The following is a 19039-nucleotide window of genomic DNA, read 5'->3' on the forward strand; positions in this document are numbered from 1 at the left end:
ATACATTTTTTTTTTAAAGCTTTATACCCCAAATCAGCACTTTTGAAACAGGAAGTGAAATAGAGGGATATGAGGCATGGCTAGGATGGGTGATCTGTTTGGTATTTTCAGCAAAACACTTCATAGACATGTTTTTGATATATTTGTATATATCTGAGACCTATGCTATTGCCTAAAAATAGCATGATAGGTGCACTTTAAATAAAAAAATATAACTAAAGTAAAATGTATAGGCTACTTCCTTTTTTATATTTTCAAGCCACTTGTTTGTTTACGTCGATGCCGGTTCGAACTTCTCAAATGTGAAGATCTACTAAATATCCCCATTTGATCATTTAAATTAGCAATATAAAACATAGCTGAAAAAATCCTTAGCAGTATGATACTAAATTCAAAATTAAACTCAACCTCAACCTAATAAACATTTTACATTATACATAAGTGATTATAATACGATTATATAATATGTAATAGTAGCGGTCACAGGGAACATCTTACTACCTTTACATTGAATGCTTTAAGTCATTTTCAATGCAGGACTTTTTACTTGTAACAATATTTTAACAGTGTGCAATTGATACTTTTGCTGTTTTATATTGTTCTACTGCTTGTAGCACTTCAGGATTTGTCTTCAAATATGAAGTGCGTTACAAATAAAACTCATTATTACTTTTACTTCAGTAAATTAAACTGATTTAAGTCAACATGACCCTAACAGTGTGAAAAGACAATTGTGTCCCTATCGTATTGTAATGATGCCTTGAACTACTTAAGTTTCAAGACGAAGCCAATGTATTCCCAGCAAGGCTTTAAATGTACATCAATCAGTTCAGCTGAATCAAAGTAATGTGAAAAAAATCCCTGTTTAGTTATAAGAAACACCGCTTAAAGTTATTAATTTTTTTCAGAAGTCAGGTTACCAGAAAAGCCCTTTCACTATCCAGTAAATCTGAGTTGAAGACAGGATTCATTTAACTCAAAACTACCGTCTAATTCAATGTCTGGCCTTTTGCCTCCTGCCCTTGTACGTCCTCTGACCAGCCCCGCTGCTCGGCCTGTTATTTATGTGTATGATCATCTTGTTGGCCCTGGCTGCCATGGCCAACAAGATAGAAACCTTCTGATTAATATCCTCTCCACTGCTTTCACTTTGCTGCCTGGCTTTATTCAAACAAAGATAATGAAACAGTATGATTGTCAGTGTTTCATTTCCTCAAACAATAACATTTTACAGATGTAGGAGGACCATTATTATGCTGCTCTGTTTTTAGAGGTCATATTCTATATACGGGGAAAACAGAGCAACATAGGGAATCTAGCAATTGTCATGCCATGTGGTTCATTGTGTGGTATTTAAAACACACAGAATCAAACAATATGTATTTCTTGTTTTATGGCTAGAGTGTACATATCCACTGCAGTAGCATCCAATTCTCCTGATTCCTCTTGTTCATTCCCTTCTACTGGCCGCTCCTCCCCTGCTAAGATTACATGGTATAATCTCCATGCACCATCAAGATGCAGGGGATAGTGAATGCCAACAATACAGACGAGGCCATCCAAGATCCAGCACAAGCACCTTTATTACAGGAGATAACCATTGTGTGCAAGATTTCATTTCGCCCTGACCCGGTCAACCGCTTTAGCTATGGTTCTGATGTGAGTGCTGAAAAAGAAAGTGTATTGCTTGGTTTTACACGATATTATTTATCTCCCCGGTAGTGTTTCAGTGTTCTTCTTCAATTTACTTCTCCAAGGCTGCAGAAATACAGTCTCTGAGTGTAGGATCAAAGTTGCCAAGTTTATGGCTGTGCAGGGCACTGCGTCAAACCATAATCTTTTGTATAGCAATCTGTAAGCTACCACTACATATGACTGACATCCTTAACAGAATGTCAGGGCCTCAAAATAACAGACAGGCTCATTCATAAGTGTGCAGCTGCCACTACGCTTCTGGACTGGAATGGAATAATATTTGTTTATTGCATCAAGGAATAGTTTAGCCCCTGCCAATGAGTGTGAGCTGGACTTGCTCTGGGGAATTAATTCCATGGTATCATCCGTAGCCCTCTAACTGGCCAATAGTCTGGCGGTTGAAGCTAATGCATTTCCGCTATATACTGTAATGTTGTGTTTACTTGAGCGTTCCTTACAAGTACATATTTGATTTAAAGGTGAAAAATACCATTTTGTATTGAGGTTTTTTGGTCAAGAACCACTAGGCAAACTGACACCTTTTTATGTCGGATCTGTTGTTCCTAAAGTCAGGAAGCTCTACTTGTTTGGATGATTGCACGATGCAGTCCAGTGAGTAAATACAAAGACAAATTGGCTTTTAAAGCCTTCTGTCCATAAGGTGGACCAAAAGACAGGACCCGAATAACAGATGGACAAAATGGAGAGGAATGGCCCGGTAACAATAGGAGGAGATTGCAAGGCCTGTTTGACCCAAAGGGCTCTTTTCAAGGATCTTTACAGTTATTCTAACACTGGTGGTCTCAGCATGTGGGTGTTTTATCACGCTTCTTTCACTGCATCTTGGAAAAAAATGAAATGGCTGTAAACGTCCTCTCTAGAGAGAAACAAAAAGACACAAAAGAAGAGGTGCCTTGTATTGTGAGATGGTGACGACATGTGGTTTATCAGAGTAAAAGCATTCTGATGTCAGCCAGACAATGCTAGTCTTGTGGTGATGTGTAGTTAAAGGATGGATTTAAAAAGTGTTTTTTTGGAGTTAAAGTAAAATATAACTAGGCTGGTAGTTCTTATAAATGAAAGGTCTGTCTTTTTTCTACAACATAACAAATGAACGCTTAAATGCATTGTTATCTTTATTGTTATTCATAATAATAACATATTTAACTTTCATAGAGAGCAAAGACAAATCCTTCGAAAGTGGTAAGCAGATGTCAGTAAGATTGATGGGTACGCATAGTGTTAGGATCTCTGGTTGTAAAGTTTACTGTGAAGTTGCTTTGCCGAGAGGAAAACGGGTCTCTTTAGCAATTTCAAGGGTCCAGGAATTTACGCAGTTTTCTATTTACAACACAGCTCCCTGGCACTTAGTGGTGAAAAAGTGACATGTTGAATCAATTGAAGGTAGCACGGACCCCAGGTTGTGTAAGCAAACTGCTGAAGGGTCATTAATAGACATTAATAAGCAAAGGCCCTATTACTCGCATGCAAACAGCCCACATATGGACTTCGCAAAATCATTTTTAAGCTACTTTTACAAGTCTCACGCTGGGGAACGAACTAAGAACATATAATGAGACACCCCCCCTCCAAGGAAGCCCCAATAAATGGTGGTCAAATAACAGAGGCCTCCAAGACCTGTCATCACCCCAGTTCATGTGCTGTGATTTACAAGCACTGTCCCACAGGCTTTAGGGCCATCACTAATCCCACAGGGATGACCATCTGAACGGCAGTGGAGTCAGACCTTCTGAAAAAATAGAAAGAGGCAGACAGCGCCGCATAACTCCAAGCAAAAACAGATGCAGAGACGCTCTCCTGTTTATAATTGATTTTCAAGGGCAACATCTTGTTGTCACAGTTTGTCTAATGAGCCCCTGGCTGGCGCCCTGTTGCTCGTCAAACGCGGAGCGTCAGATGTAGCAGCCACCCACTACACTTACCCCCACTGGGATGGCACCACGCTACTTACCCGTGGAATTTCCCTGTGCGACCGACTGTTGCTCTCTTTTAAAATCTGACTTCTTTTAAAAGATATTTTAAGCCGGGAAGCATTCAAAACCTCCAAAGGAAAACTGTTGTCCTGCCCCTTTCCATGGACAACAGGTATCCTCAAGCCCTATGGCCGCCAATGTTTATGTCTGAGATCACGGTTGTCTTTGTGGGCCTCCAAGGCTAAGCCTCTAATTGGCCATGGCTCATCAATCATACAGAGCAACCCCTTTCACCCAAAGTCTCATCCAAAGAGCTAAGAGGAATGGGACCCATGGAATGGACTCTATGCTTCCCAAAGACCTAAAAGTAGGCTTTGGGAGGGGCAAGTGGTTTGTGAGAAAACCACACTTATTCCAAGTTGATGTGGAGCAATGTATGCGTCTGTCCTTTGTCTCCGCTGACATGCTTCAACCACTTCCCCTCTAACATTAAACCGAGAGGAAATATAGATGTGTCACCCGGGTTTATGATGGAGTCGAGGAACATGTGGTGCTTTTTTAATAATACCCAGGATGCCCAAACTGGCATATATGCTGATCTAAATTGAATCTTATTACATTTGTCAAATGTTAGTTCAAGAAAAACAGACAAACATCTGGCTTCACTTTGTTTCTTATTTGCTGTTTTCACTTGAACTTGACCTCATAGGGTTTTATTGAGTGGGTGAGAATGAGAGCGTTTCTTTCGTTCAGCTTTACTGTATCTCGGTTTGGTGGCAGCGGCTGGCAAATGGGCGGTGAACCATTTCATTTGGCATCGGACAAGGTGACACTTGCTGGTAAAGTGTGTCTGGGACCATATTCCAGAAGCATGCTCCAGATAGGGTCAGAGAGGTCATAACAACTCCTCAGCCAGTGTACAGCAAGTATTTGGTTTGGCTGAACTCTCAAAGTCCAGGATTTGGCCAGAACGTAACGCCAAGCCCACAAATTTGTCAAGAGGAATAAGGAAATGTCCACAGCACATGCGGTTTATGGGGTCCCAGCACAGTTTCCACATTTCTTCACATCCAGGGACGGCATACGCAACACTCAGTGTGTTTTTTACATCAGTCTGGGTGGGTTATTTATTGATTCTTTATTCGTCTTTCCCTTCATTCAATCATTGATTTACCGCAAGTCATTTTGCAGTTTACGCTTGTCCATGGGAAACTTTGGTGATGGAGGTCATTGAGGTGTAATGAAGAACAGGTCAAACAAAACTGGGTTACTGTGCTTCCATTTTCCATTTCATAAACACAAATACACACACTTAACTCTCTTGGAGCCTGTCCATGACCAATTCTCTTCAGTAACAGAGAGTAATCAGCTGTGTCATCCTTGTCATAAATCCCCAAGTACTGCAGTGGCTCCCAGCCCAGATGGGAATAGGCCTTGTTCAGTCGCACTTGCCTCCGCATCATAAATCCATGGCCGTCTTCACAGGATCTGTTTCCTGCTTGGTTTGTATGTCCCAACAGAGGAGGACATGGGGGAGGTGGGATATTGCAAGACCGCAGTCTCGCGAAGGAGTCAATTTACGAAATGGACCGTCTCTTCCTCCCTGCTGAAATAATTTTGGGTTTCTAGGCAATTTGTTACCATTACATGCAGATCTGGAGCCTGATCCCTGTAGTCAGAAGTCTATGAGTGAATGGGAAAGCAAGACCACCCTAGATCAACAATGCTAACATTTTGAAACTCAAATGTTTTAATCGTTGGATTATTTATTCTAAATTTGATGGCAACAGGTTTTATGAAGGATAACCAAATCGAACTGGCAGATGGTGGATCTATGGATACCAAAACAAACAATATCATAAAATCTATTGAGAATCGTCCCCAGTCTGTCTGACGTTTATTGGCATGAGTGGGAAATCATTTCCGATTGATTTAATCATAAACCCTAACCCAACCCTGCTATACCATTGCATTCGCTGTAACTTCAGTGTACATTCCTGAAAGAAAAACTGGTTGTTTAGCATTCAAAAATAAATAAAACCCAATCTTGAAAGATTTTACTCCGATATTTATTAGAATCCAGCTGAAATCTTCTTAGGAAGATCATTCTAGCCAGTTGTAGATTTTTAGGTCCATATAAAGTCATACTATAACAGCCTTTCTGCCATATAAATTGGCTTGAACCTACATTATTTTTAACCTTTTATACCCCCGTCACAGTCTCTCTATAATGACCATGAACTATCCCTTATTCTTTGAGAAAAATGTTTTATTCTCAGCAGGAAACAGTTACTTTTACAAACCATGTGATCCAGAGGAGGACCCTTCTGACTGCCGGTCAGTGTGCATGGCTGCTTGTATGACAGAGTCTTGGCAGCTGCGATCTAAAGGGTCTTGTAAGGCAGAAGAGTATGGAACATTCCTGGATGCTGCCCTTATCTATAGGGACAAAGCTGTTCCTAACATTACTGTGAAAGCCTGGGCCGCCTGGGCTGTGGAGGTGGTCCGCTCATCATTTCGCAAACTACCACCCACAAACACATATTGGGTTAGGGATGACACACTCCAATTACAGTCATCATAATCCAATATATAATGATGATAACATTTAAATTATAACAATTTTATAACCAAATTATAAATCACAGCAACTCATTAAATGTACTGGAACGAGGTTTTATGCAAATGTTCTTTTAACCCAATCTGCACGTATTACAAAGCAAGCCCAGGAAAAAGATTATTCAGTATTCCTGAACCATAAACTCACATCTTGAAAGTAAGAAAAATAATACGACCAAAAGCCTGTTCCGTAAGTGGTTACGTTCTCCCCCCCCCCCCCCCCCCCCCCTCTCCCCCTCCCGTTTTTAGAAAGTGCCAGAATGACAAAGTGCGGAAGAAAGGCACGGTGGCAGAAAACGAGGGAATCCTATCAGTGCATGAATTTAATTACCACTCAGATGGCTCCACATAATGAGGAAAAAGGTGGATGGGTGAGAGACTTGCATAATTCATTTTGCTTTTCTCATTTAAACCATGCCCTCGCCACTCCTCTGTATTTCCTGCATGGTGCCACATTTTCTCTGATCTGTGATCAATAATTTCTTTCCAACCAAAAACATTAGCTTAGAGGGAATTATCTGTGCAGTATGTGCCAGTGAGAGGGAACTTGCAATTTGGAATACAGGTGGGTGAAATCCACTTTCTCCTTCTCATTTTTCTTCTCTTGTTGTAATAAAGAGCAGGGCAGCAACACCAAGACTGTGAATACATATAGCAGGCGCCTTTCCACCAACCCTATGGGGCAATAAAAGAGACTAAAGCCCATTTTCTAATTAGGTAATGATGTCATACTCGGGAGCTGACCAACAGCAACACATTTATGAAATCGATCAGATGTAAATTGGATGAAATGAAGCTGATTTTGTTGTTGTTAAGCTCAATGTTCCATATTCTCAATTCCCAATGGCTCTTGGCAACGTCCCAATGGGAAGCAATTTCCAGTAAACAAACCCATACACGCTTATGATAAACATGTTCTGAACATTTGCTTATCTCTTCTGGTTTAGCTGCATCATTGATTCCATTAACAAGCATTGCACCTCTTTGGAAATATATCTATGTGTTAATTAAAAGAAAAAAGTTTCCATCCCCAGGTATACTCTTGTTTGTCAGCCTTTGTGTGTGATGGTAAAGTCTTTGTCTTTCAAAAGACCTCTGGCTTCATGTCACCTCGTTTACAGAGCATTAAAGCTTTCATTAGGCTGCATTCCTGAGTTTTTACAATAAACTACCAATCGCCTGGCGTTATGAGGTACATGTCTCCACACTAAACATTTTACACATGCTTTTCAGTGTGTGAATGTGCGTGTTTGTGCATCCGATGCGTGCCACACACCCAGAAGAGTGTGTGAGTTTGTTGGATGACGGGGCTGCTTGTTTGAAACTTGACCCCGGGGCCAGTTGAATTCATGAAGGGCCTCTTTCATGTCCCCTTTCCCATCCGGTGTCTGACTTAAATCGTCCTGCCCGAATCAAGTGCTTCCTTATGTCAAATATTTACTCGGCTACTTTAGAATATTAAACAGATCTTTCTGTGAAGGGCGAGGAAAACACTGACGGTGTGTTGCCCGTAAGGTGTCAGTCAAACGCCTGCGGCTTGCAACAGAAAATAGACACTCTGTCATCTTGTTTTTCTCTATCCTTCCCTAATTTCCCCTCCTGGACCAGTCAGAAACGTCAATTCAAAACTAGAGAAAAATCCAGAGGAATTTCCAAATACGGGTATATGCTATATCAGCCTCAGCGTAGCAAATCGTACTGATTTCTTTCTTTCTTTCCCGACTTCATTCTGTTTCTTTTGAGAACATTTGTGCCAGGTGGAATAGTCATTACATGGCATTCGGAGGACTGTTTCTTGAGGCGGGAGGAAAACAAGAGGAATAAATGAACATTCCGTCCTCAGGAATCCCAGGATACTTTATAGGACTTTGGAGCTGTTGTGAGGGTCTCCTGCGCCACAAATATAAGTTAAACTGTCAGCATACTTGGAAAAACAACACTCAGAAATAGATGCTGTCCTGGAGTTGTGAATTAAGTGAGGGACGGGAAAAGAATGTCTACAATTCCAGATGGGGAGAGAATAACGTACCCAAAGTGTATGTCAACACAGCAGAATGTACTTAACACACTAGTCTATTTAAAAGTGCATCAACCTTCGATAAGGACCCTGTGTGGGATAGAAAGTGTGTGTGTGTGTGTGTGCGTACGAGTGTTGTAGTTAACATTTCTGTTGTCAGGTTTCAGGTGTGTGCGCACTTTGAAAGGCCCATAAATACTATAGGACTAATTTGATTTAAACTAAAATGGAAAACATGTTTTGACCTCACAATGAAAAACAGCTGTGTGCTAGATGTGGTAGCCAGGTTGAGAAGCCATCTTTTCCGTGTGTGTGTGTGTGTGTGTGTGTGTGTGTGTGTGTGTGTGTGTGTGTGTGTGTGTGTGTGTGTGTGTGTGTGTGTGTGTGTGTGTGTGTGTGTGTGTGTGTGTGTGTGTGTGTGTGTGTGTGTGTGTGTGTGTGTGTGTGTGTGTGTGTGTGTGTGTGTGCCACATTGTCTCCAGCTGGATACCTTTAAGCATACTGCAGACCCTTTGATAGTCTGGGGCTTTTGTTTCTCTTTGTACTGATTGTGAAACGTTTTTCCTTTTTTTAAAGAATTGCCGGCAGGTTGAAAACACCTGCGCTCACACTGGCTTCCTGCTGCCTTGTTAATGAAAAAAAATGATGCTTGAATTTATGAAAGATTCCTCTTTTGCATTTTTTCATCAGAATGAGATATTGTGCTCTGGTAAATGTGGTATCATTAAGATCTGAGAAAGGATACCGTTGAATCATTTGTCTTAATCTTTGCTGCAGGCTTCTCCCTAAAAACAGACAAATGATGTAGAATCCTATTTGAACACTGAACCATGGTCCTTCTCTTCATAATAGCATGAAATGAATCCAAAACAAGCTGCATAGAATTGCCTCTTTGGCTAACTTTAATCACTTAATTTTAATTAAAAGCCTCGATTTTCCCTATACAAAATTGAATTGTCCAATTTCGCTAACTAAATTAGATTTCCATATCTACATCATCAAAATGAACGCACAGTGTGAATGTATTCCCTCCTGCGACGCACCAACAGCGTGCCGCAGTGTGGGAAATCTGGCCCTAAGGACTTTTACTGGCCTGTACACAACCCCTGTGGGAGTAAAAGAGGAAACCACAGACAGTGGTTCATATTTGTTGTTAAGATGTGCGTTGACCTCTGCTGCTAAGTGTGAAGAATGTCCGTCAGACACATGAAGGATGTTATTCCCTCAAGACAAGTGTTTCTAATTTCACCCAGAGCACCGCTGCTTTTTCAGCAGCAGATGTATGAGAACACGTTGATTTGTTTTTCCCATGGGTGGTGTTTTTCTTTGGAGGGGAAACAGGGGGTGATGCTTTTATCAACCCATGTTGTCAGTTCAACTTTTCAACTAAGAGGTAGATGGTGAGTCGGTAAACTGTTTATTTGTTCAGACGTTCAGCTTTTGCAACATTTCCTGACATAAAGCGGTTAACATTGCTGGATTCTTCCATGTGGTTTTCCATAAACAAAGTGTTTGCTGGAAGTTATTTAAAATCTAAATAAATCTAAAGGTCACACCTCTCAGCTTTGAGGACAAAGCAGGAGGAGGTTACGTATGGTCAGTTTATCTCCTTTTTTGGACAATCTGGACAAAGTTAGCAGTGTGTTCGGAACATAGACTGTATAAAGGTTTGGAAGCAATAATGGAAGGAACTTCCAGGTTTAACAGGGGTAAACTTCTTCATGATTGGGTATCATTGGAGCAGCTGAGTTTTTTTAATTAGCTTTGACTGCAGCTGGAATTCCAGTTCCTCCCATCGTCAGGTGCTGGAGGAGTCTCTGCCAGTGGTTTTGGATCACGTTCAAATAGAGGATGGAAGAGGTTTAGGAAAGGGAACAAGGGGGTTTGGGAGACAGTTATGTTTAAGGCAGGAATGAGAGTGTTTTAAGGAGTTGTTAAACAGAACCTCCTCCCAGCACAAAGTGTTATTGCCTTTAGGCAGGAAGTGTACTTGAAAGTATAATATTGAAGGCCTGGATATATTTGAAGATTGTGCCAATTTAGATTTCCTGTCTCATTCAGATTGCATCATACCTGCTGATGTCTGGGATTGGGGAAACCAAACATATCGTTTTTTTGAAAATTAGTTTTAATCAATGGTAGTATGGGTTAATAAAAAATGCAGTGCAGCAAAACTTCATGTTAAGACAGACTTTGAAAACACTTATTATGTGCTCTACTGATTGAATTTTGATCCGGCCAAAACGTTGGTTACTTTTAAGGTATTTCTGTTTATTTATTTTTTTCATTTCATTTTTTTTACTCATCTCTATGTTAATATACGTCATTCCTTTAATTATAATGGTACGTTAGTTTTCCAAAAGGAAAAAGTCGTTTTTTTTTAATGTTGTGTTTTTGGACAAAGCAGCTGTGTATAATATGAATTAAAAACAATTAATCAAAAACACACAAAAATTAATATACCTAAAATGTCCAACACTTTGATAAGCAATCAAAACAAATGTGATTTTCTATTGATTTCATTAAAATGTCTTATTTAAAACTTCAATGCGCAATATTTTTGTTTCAATGTGTCTAGTTCTGACTTCCTGTTTTCATTGAACACTACCTTCCTATCACAGAAACTTCAGGCAGACACAGTAAAGCATTAAGCAAAAATACCTAACACAGATTTCCCTCCACATAGACAGCCCAGGGTTCGTGCCTCTGTGTTCGAGCTGACTGTGTCATATATTGATTATGCTCTAAAGACATCACATGCATGCTAAAACACTCACACGAGCACATCCTCACGCCCATGAGTCTCAACCATCCCTCGTTTATTCCATCCAGGCTCATGAATAACTCAGCCTCTTTTCTCATGTTTAATTCAGTCTCAGAAAAGATGTTGACACATGCTTACCGCCAACTGTCTATTGCTTTTATAACACTTTTATCACCACTTTGAGAGAAAATGAAGTGTTGCTGCAAGTGCGATCGTTACAAAACAACTGGGTCAGCTTTCGCTCTTTCTGCTGGCTTATTGGAATCATGCTACAATAGATCTAATTGGTTTTCTGTAAGTGCCAGTGTGTGTTTCCATGAGTGCAGGCATGTTTTCATGTCAAATAACTAATCCTCTAGACTTCCTCCCCACTGTTAATGTGTTGTTGAAAATGGATTTTGGAGCTAAATCCTACACAAAAATTAGTTTTGGCTTCATTTCAAAAAAGGAGATTTTTAAGATTGAAATGATGGTGTTACCATTTGTCTTCATGTGTGTGTAGCTTCAGCCGTGGAGGCACAGCTAATGTATAGATATTGTTCTGCTTGGGTGGGCTGAAGACCTGGAGGTAATCTCTGTCACGCAGCTGCCACCAGCGGCGGATAAACTAGCGCCGGTTAAACGGTGGTTGAACCTTAGTACGGGGGATTTGTCTGTGACACAGGTGTCATATTTAATACCCTCATATATCAATAATTGGCTGGAAAATAACAGGAAGGAGCCATATGTGCAGGAAGGGGCTCAGAAAGATCCCTAAAGATAATCTTGTGTATATTTAAAAGCCCATTTACCAGTCTCTCTTTGGGGCAACAGTAAAATACCGAACATGACTGCACCACATGCGCCAGTAAACTCCTCATGATTTTTTACAACTACCTTTCACCAAACAGGTGAAAATAATGAGATTATATTGAAGACAAGATCCCCTTTAATGGATATTCTACCTTTCTATACCTCGACTGTGTTTATGGTAATGAAACTCCATGTTATCTGACATGTGTAGACTCGATTCTGTTCAAGATATGGGGGGGAAAGGAAGTTGTGAATAAAAAACAAATGGAACCGTTAATCTTCTGTCACTTCTCATCAGTTATGACCTCAAAAGGTCAGCTAGAGTCGGGATGACAGCCTAAAGTCGAGGAAAAAAATCCTCCTGCCATCTGATATCACATGAATTTAACAAGTTACAGTGGTATCTTCCTGAAATATGCACTGTATTTGCAATATTCCTGGGAAATATGATGAGGACAGGACCCTGCTCTGCTATCGCTCAGAGACTAATTACACTTTGGATCCCCTTTCCTCTTTTCTCCCTGCCAAACCACACACCAGACTTCGCTCTCATGGACATGGACATGGACACACACACACACACACACTTTGCTTATCTGTCTTCTAAGCTGTGGCCTCCCCAGCCACACTGCAGTCAGATGTCTGGCTGCCATTTCTCTCGCTAATTTAAAGCTACTGTATGGATTCCTTGGATGTCCCCGGGCAGATTTCCCTCTTCTCACTCTCCCGATCAAATCAATCACGCTTAATTGCTCAATTACTCCAGTGGAACGCTAAGGAAGGAGAGAAGGAGAGGACATTTTGTCAGCTCGGGATAGTTTAGTCTCCTTTGGTAAACAGACACAGACTGGAGTGATAAAGTGTGTCCTCCTAGAGGACGTCAGGGGATGAGATTCTCTAATTAATCCAAACATTAGGCAAGCAGGGGCTTTCCAAAAGCATCAGACTCTTTCTCACTGTCACACAGACCGGCTGTTTAATGGACTCAACGAGAGAATAAAGCGCACTTATGGAAAATAATAAGTTAAAGCTTTAAAGAAACTTTTATGTTTAGGCTTTAAGTGTAGAGCTGGAGACATGAGGTGAATAGCTTAGCTTAGCATAAAGATTGGAAGCTGGGGGAAAAGAAATATGCTCCAAAACTATTTTACACATTGTTTCGTGACTTTAATTCATACACAAAGGGACTTCTATAAACAGCAATTGTGAAAACCGGTTATCAGAGTGAGTCAAAGATAGTTACAGCAACTTAATTCCCTTAAAAGTACAATGTGTCATGTCTAACTTGGTTTGTTTCAATTCAACAAAAAAGACACAATGTTCATTAGTAAAGATTTTAGGTCCTGGTATTTTTCCAAAGCTCCTACTTTCAAACTTTGGAAAAAAACCAGGCAAGTTATTTCCCTTTGCTTGCAGGCTTTATTCTAAGCTAACATAATAAAATAAAGAATACGAAAAATAGGCGCAATATGTCATATAGAATTGTCCATTAATGCCAGTGTTGGACACCGGCTGGAATTTACAAATATAATTTATAAAGAAGCTGAAAACACTCAACACCAAACATCAATGGGCTCAACTTCTAGACTTTTCCCTCTCTTGAAATCCAACATCTTGCATTTTTCTAACAAATACAAAATGTCTTCAGGGAGACAAATGTTTTGAAACTGCAACTTAGTAATGCTTGATGTTTATTCACTCAAACTGTCATCAAATACCAAAGTTCTCGCGGAAGAGATAGCATGGAGGAGCAGCTGCTGAGTTCTCGCAGCTGTTCCTCTACATGTTTGCGGACGTTACTGCTAACGTTAGCCAGTCGTATCAGGCCTGCGCCCCCCCCCCACCCCGCAGTGTGATGGGCCTGTTAGCTCTCGTGCACGGCTGCCTTCACTCTGCAGAGCTGGCACCGGGACCGAGAGTCTAATGAGACACTGGCACTTGCTTTTATTAATGTCTACATCCCCTCGCTCATAAAAGTGACACTTCCAAGATAAGCATCCCGGTGGCAGCAAGGTCACCCAACTCATCAGTGGCTGTGTGTGTGTGTGTGTGTGTGTGTGTGTGTGTGTGTGTGTGTGTGTGTGTGTGTGTGTGTGTGTGTGTGTGTGTGTGTGTGTGTGTGTGTGTGTGTGTGTGTGTGTGTGTGTGTGTGTGTGTGTGTGTGTGTGGTTAGCATGTTAGTCCATCTGCTCCATTATGATGTTCCGCATTGCGATGCATTACATTGCTTTGCATCTAACATACGCTCATATGTCCTATTTCCATTAAGACAAGAAAACATGCTTTTCCCAACAGAGATTCTCCAGAGTCTAAGGGACTGCTTTTGTCCTTGTCTGTTGCTCTCATCTCGATAGACCCATATTAATCCGTTGGGCGATGTGATTTATCTCTTGTCTGTCCTTCACTCGACGGTAACACATTGGATTGAGTAGGTAGAATTTTAGCTGCCTTTTCCCTCAAACGCCCTTTCCTCCTAGGTGCAGCGTTGGCTCTCCAGGGTGAAGCGAAACCAGGTGAAGCCGTTTGAAGAGGAGAGATGATAGATGCTATAAAGCTCAGAGAGGTAGGATATGTCAAGAGCATGTGGGGAGAAAAGGCATTGATCAGCACATCAAGGTGGAGAAAAGGCAGAGAAAATGTTGATATACCCTTAGCCTACCCTGTGGGTCTTTTCAATTCATGACGCAGGGAGAAGAAGAAAATCGCACAGGACTACAAGCAGAGTATCATTTGTGTCCGTTCAGGAACAAATTAAGTGTCTTGGAAGGCGTCCAGAAGTCCTCCTGCACTGTGCGATTGCGGCGCTTGCTAATTGATTTTCAGTCAGGCACGACGTCAAGAAAACATTACGCAACAGGATTAGGGCCAACGAGAGGCCCGGTAGGTGGGGAGACCTCCAATTAAATCTCTTCTCGACAGAGGAGTTGGGCGGGCGTTGTTAATAATATTTGTGTGTCACATTCATCAAATGCCGGAGAGTAAAGCGTGCGTTACAAGAACAAAGCTGCAGGTGGTTTATCAGCTAAAAACGTTCTTTCTGTACGCTTTTTAAACACCATGCCTTTACGATAAAAACAACCAGCCAGAACAAGTGGTGTTTGCTCCCTGGAGCCGTGCAATGTTAGCAGCGTGGACGAATGGAGGACGAGGGGCATGGAGGAGGGAAGTACAATTGAGAAAAAGAGGATGAGCTATGAGGTGTCTTTAGTCTGGCTGCTATTATCATCATCTGTTCAGTGGTCATTACCGTCTTGGGAGTCTGCTGTCTGGACCACACCACTGATGGAGGGGTGGGTGGGGGGGGGGGGGGGGGGGGGGGGGGGGGTTGGAGCAGCAGCTGCTCACAAAGCTCATCCCACCTCTGCAAGCTGTCACTTATCAACAGGAGGAAGAGGAGGAGTAGAGAAATGCGAGGAACAGTGTAAAAAAAAAAAGGAAACGGTAATTTTCAAGTAATCCCACCTACAGGAGCTGTCAATGCTAACGGGAGGAGGAGGAGGAGGAGGAGGAGGACAGGGAGGAGGAAGGCAAATTAAAAGACGGAGCAGCAGGGGTGGGAGGAGGTATAGGTGAGGAGGTATCGCATGGAAAGAAAATTACATTAGGGGATGGCTCCATTGTGTTTGAACTCATCACGCCTACGCAAGCTTTTAGCCGTCAACAAGAGGAAGAGCTAAATGGTCCGAGTGGGGGAGGAGAGGAGAGAAAATGAAAGGAGGAGAAAAGAGAAACAGAATTCCAAGGTGTTTAGTTTTTCTTCTATACACACTTTATAACTATCGCTCTGAGGAAAGAAACTTCAACACACTCTTGTGAAATGAAAGCCTAACCCTGCTTTGATCAACATTTCCCCCTTTGTCTAATCTGCAGAGTTGTAGCATAAAAAAGGTTCCTGTTCATCTTTCTTCACGAGTATAAGGAAAATGTCAAACTGTCATAATGCTTTTGTGTTTGACTGTTTGCAGGAAAGTTCTAAACGGAAGTAATTAAGCTTAAAAGAGACAAATGACATGATTTAGATGATTTGACAGTATTGTTCTGGCAAATACATACAAATTGTAACTTTGTATGATTTGCTACTTTCTCAAACTCTAATGAGGAATACAAATGTAACCAACATGTTGATGTTCATACTTAAAGAGGATATTATTAGTTTCATGTTTGTATTTAGTGTCTCTACTGTGACACATTTCCATGCTTTAATGTTTGAAAAGCTCTTTATTTGTTTCATACTGCCTGTGCTGCAGCACCTCTTTTCACCCTCTGTCTGAAACCAGAGCCCAGTTTGCTTTGATTGGTTAGCTGGCCGGCTCTGTTGTGATTAGTCACTCGACTTAGAGATGTCACGCCCCTTGGCCTATCATGTACAACGTGTTAGCGCTAACAAATAGAAGGGCCAAGTTTAAGGCGGGGGGGGGAGAAACGTTGGGATTTTAGTCTTTGCAGACCATTTACATACACAAAAAACTTTATAGCACACCACAGGAAAGGGAAAACCCTAAAAGCATGAGGTTGATCACCCTCATCTCCCTTACTTCAAATTGAACACGGCCAACCCTTCCTAAGGAATCGTAGTGTACAGATATGGAAAGGACACATTATCAAGAGATTGTTATCCTTTGAAAATGTTAACAGGAGATGTTCTTCACTTTTAGTTATTGATGTATTTTTCTTATTTTTTCCCCTTGTATTGTTTCCATGTATTTTCTTTATAGTTGTCTCCAGGTTGTTTTTCAGCTCTTTTTGTGTTTTAGCTGTCGTTTATTTTATTTCCCCTTATAATGTTAGTGTTGTTTTTCCTAAATGTTTTGTTGTTGTTTGTTCTGCTGACTAAGCAGAGAGGCAGTTGCATGAGCCTGTGCCTTCTTGACCTTACATTAGTTTTTTCATTACTTCAATTTTATGCTGTCTTATGTGCCTGCAAATCAGATCAAATAAATATTGGCTGCAAGTAGCAATATTGTACTGTACAAGCAGGGTCATCTTTTACAGCTTTACAAATGTTCTGGTATCAATTCTCTCTGCTTGAAAGTAAGATGGAGGAGTTGAGTCAGACCCGGATTTCATTGCCCCTTCTACTTTCTCTTCCCTTTTCAGTACATTCATCAAACAGACACAGACAGTTGTTTAAAAGTAGCGCCTAGCATTCGGATGGCGCCACAGAAACTCAACAACTGTAGCACTTTTATGTTTCTCCAAGAGTTGTTTCCTCTAACACAAGCTGGAGGGAAATCTAAGAAAAAGTAACTTGGGTTCTACAGTAAAATAGAGTGCTGATTTTGGCAGGCTTCCCTTACGGGGTACTCTGTCTCTTTTCCCCCCCTCTCTGTCTGCTGTTCCCCTTTCTCCACCAATCTTGTTCAGTGCCTAATATGTCCACTGTCTGCTGGATGAGGTTTCCCTGTAAGAGGATCCCTTCAGCCCATTGTTTTTCTACTTTCAAATTGAGTCAGAGGTGAGCGGCATTAATTATTTCCTTGCCTTTTTGACATCTATAAGTATATATCTTTCTTTAGGGTTGCAAATGTTTAATTTTAAAGTACAATCCATATTACATATACATTCAGGGGCAAATTCACTAAAGGACTGTGCTGCTTTTGAGGCTACTGTCTGCACAAGTAGAAACTGTGTGATTTTCAAAGCACCCACAAAGGGGGAAATGCATTCCTTATGTGTTTCGAAGCGAATAGCATCTGTATTATTTGCCTGTATCATTTCAGTTTGGTAATTGCGTTGATTTGGCGCAACATTGTCTCTTTTCTATGCAAATAGCGCCCACTGCATGAATCTGCGCCGATAGCCAAATGCTGTTACAGCTAAATGTTTAGTTTGTTCAGAGTTTGTGGTAAGTGAAGCACATTTATATTGACAGATCTGAATAATAAATCTAAATATGGTTTCTTTCTGTAACATTGACATTTCTTGTCTCATGTTTTTTCATTCTTCAACTTCTCTCTGCCATTGTTCTGCCCACTGTGTTCTTTATTCAAGGCTACATTTCCATATGGAACATTTCACTGAAATGCAAAATGTCATATTATATTTATTCTCATCTTATAAAGCAGAAAAGAAACAAAAAACTGAAGGCAACTCGCCGAAGCATTACGTCATGGCATGAGTAGTGTTTCAAAACTCCACAGGCAACCTTTAAAATCATACATTTTCAGACTTCAACATTTCAATCAAGCACAAAATGATGTGGCTTATTTAGGTAAATGAACTTCAGGAGACCAACACTGTAGTTTGTACAGTGCCTGATGAGGACAACTAACCAACCATATTTGCAACAATAATGTATTTGTTAAATAAACAAATACATTACTTAATATGTATTCTCCAGTCAGTCTCAATTGTGTTCCCGGGCTGTGTTTCAAGGAAAGAAAAGTTCAACACTCTTATAAGGAATCTCAGAATAGCATTCTGACACATTCAGCTGAATTGTCATGCACCGGAGTTGCTAAAACAGCCCCATGGCCAATTCCACATCCATTTCCTGAGAGTACTGCATTATTGCATCGTATCCACCGTCATATTTTACTTTCATCTTAGATGTATTTTTCCTGGTAAATAAACATATTTTTGAGACAGTGATGCAAGGCGACGCTGTTTCTCAGCTGACACAGCATGCACGCTGAAATATACTTTAAAAAGGGTCTCTACTTCATGTAATACGTATTCATTAAAAGCAAGGAAAATGTTCTGTGTGAATCATCACTGAGGTTAATTTGAAAGCCAAGACAATCTAGCTGTAAGCCAAAGACTTTTCTAGCAGTGGGTGTTGTTTCCTGTGTAGAAAACACCACTTATCTGGGACTACAAGCTGGTCTAAACAAATGCTAAAAATACTCTGTTTGACCCCAGTTTAGAGCCCATATGGTTTCCTGCTGCACTTGTATCCCACCGTAATCTGAGCACCCCCTCTTATCTCCCTTCACTAGATGGCATCAGCTGGTGTGTTGCATGAAAGCCGACAGACATGTTGGTACGACGCCGGCGGTCCTCAGGCAAACCAGCGTGGCATTGAGCCTAATAGAGACATCGCCGAGGACTATTAGCACAGATGGTTGTCATATGTATGCAAATAAGGAGCAAAGTGAATCACGTAGCCCCATCAGCACCACCTGTCTGCCTCACACAGCTACACCAACATCCCCCTTCAGCATCCACACACACTACGCACTACCCATCCTCACGTCTGTTCTTTCCGGTCTACAGCTG

Source organism: Notothenia rossii (assembly GCF_949606895.1).
Source record: "Notothenia rossii genome assembly, chromosome: 11".
NCBI classification, from domain to species: Eukaryota; Metazoa; Chordata; class Actinopteri; order Perciformes; family Nototheniidae; genus Notothenia; species Notothenia rossii.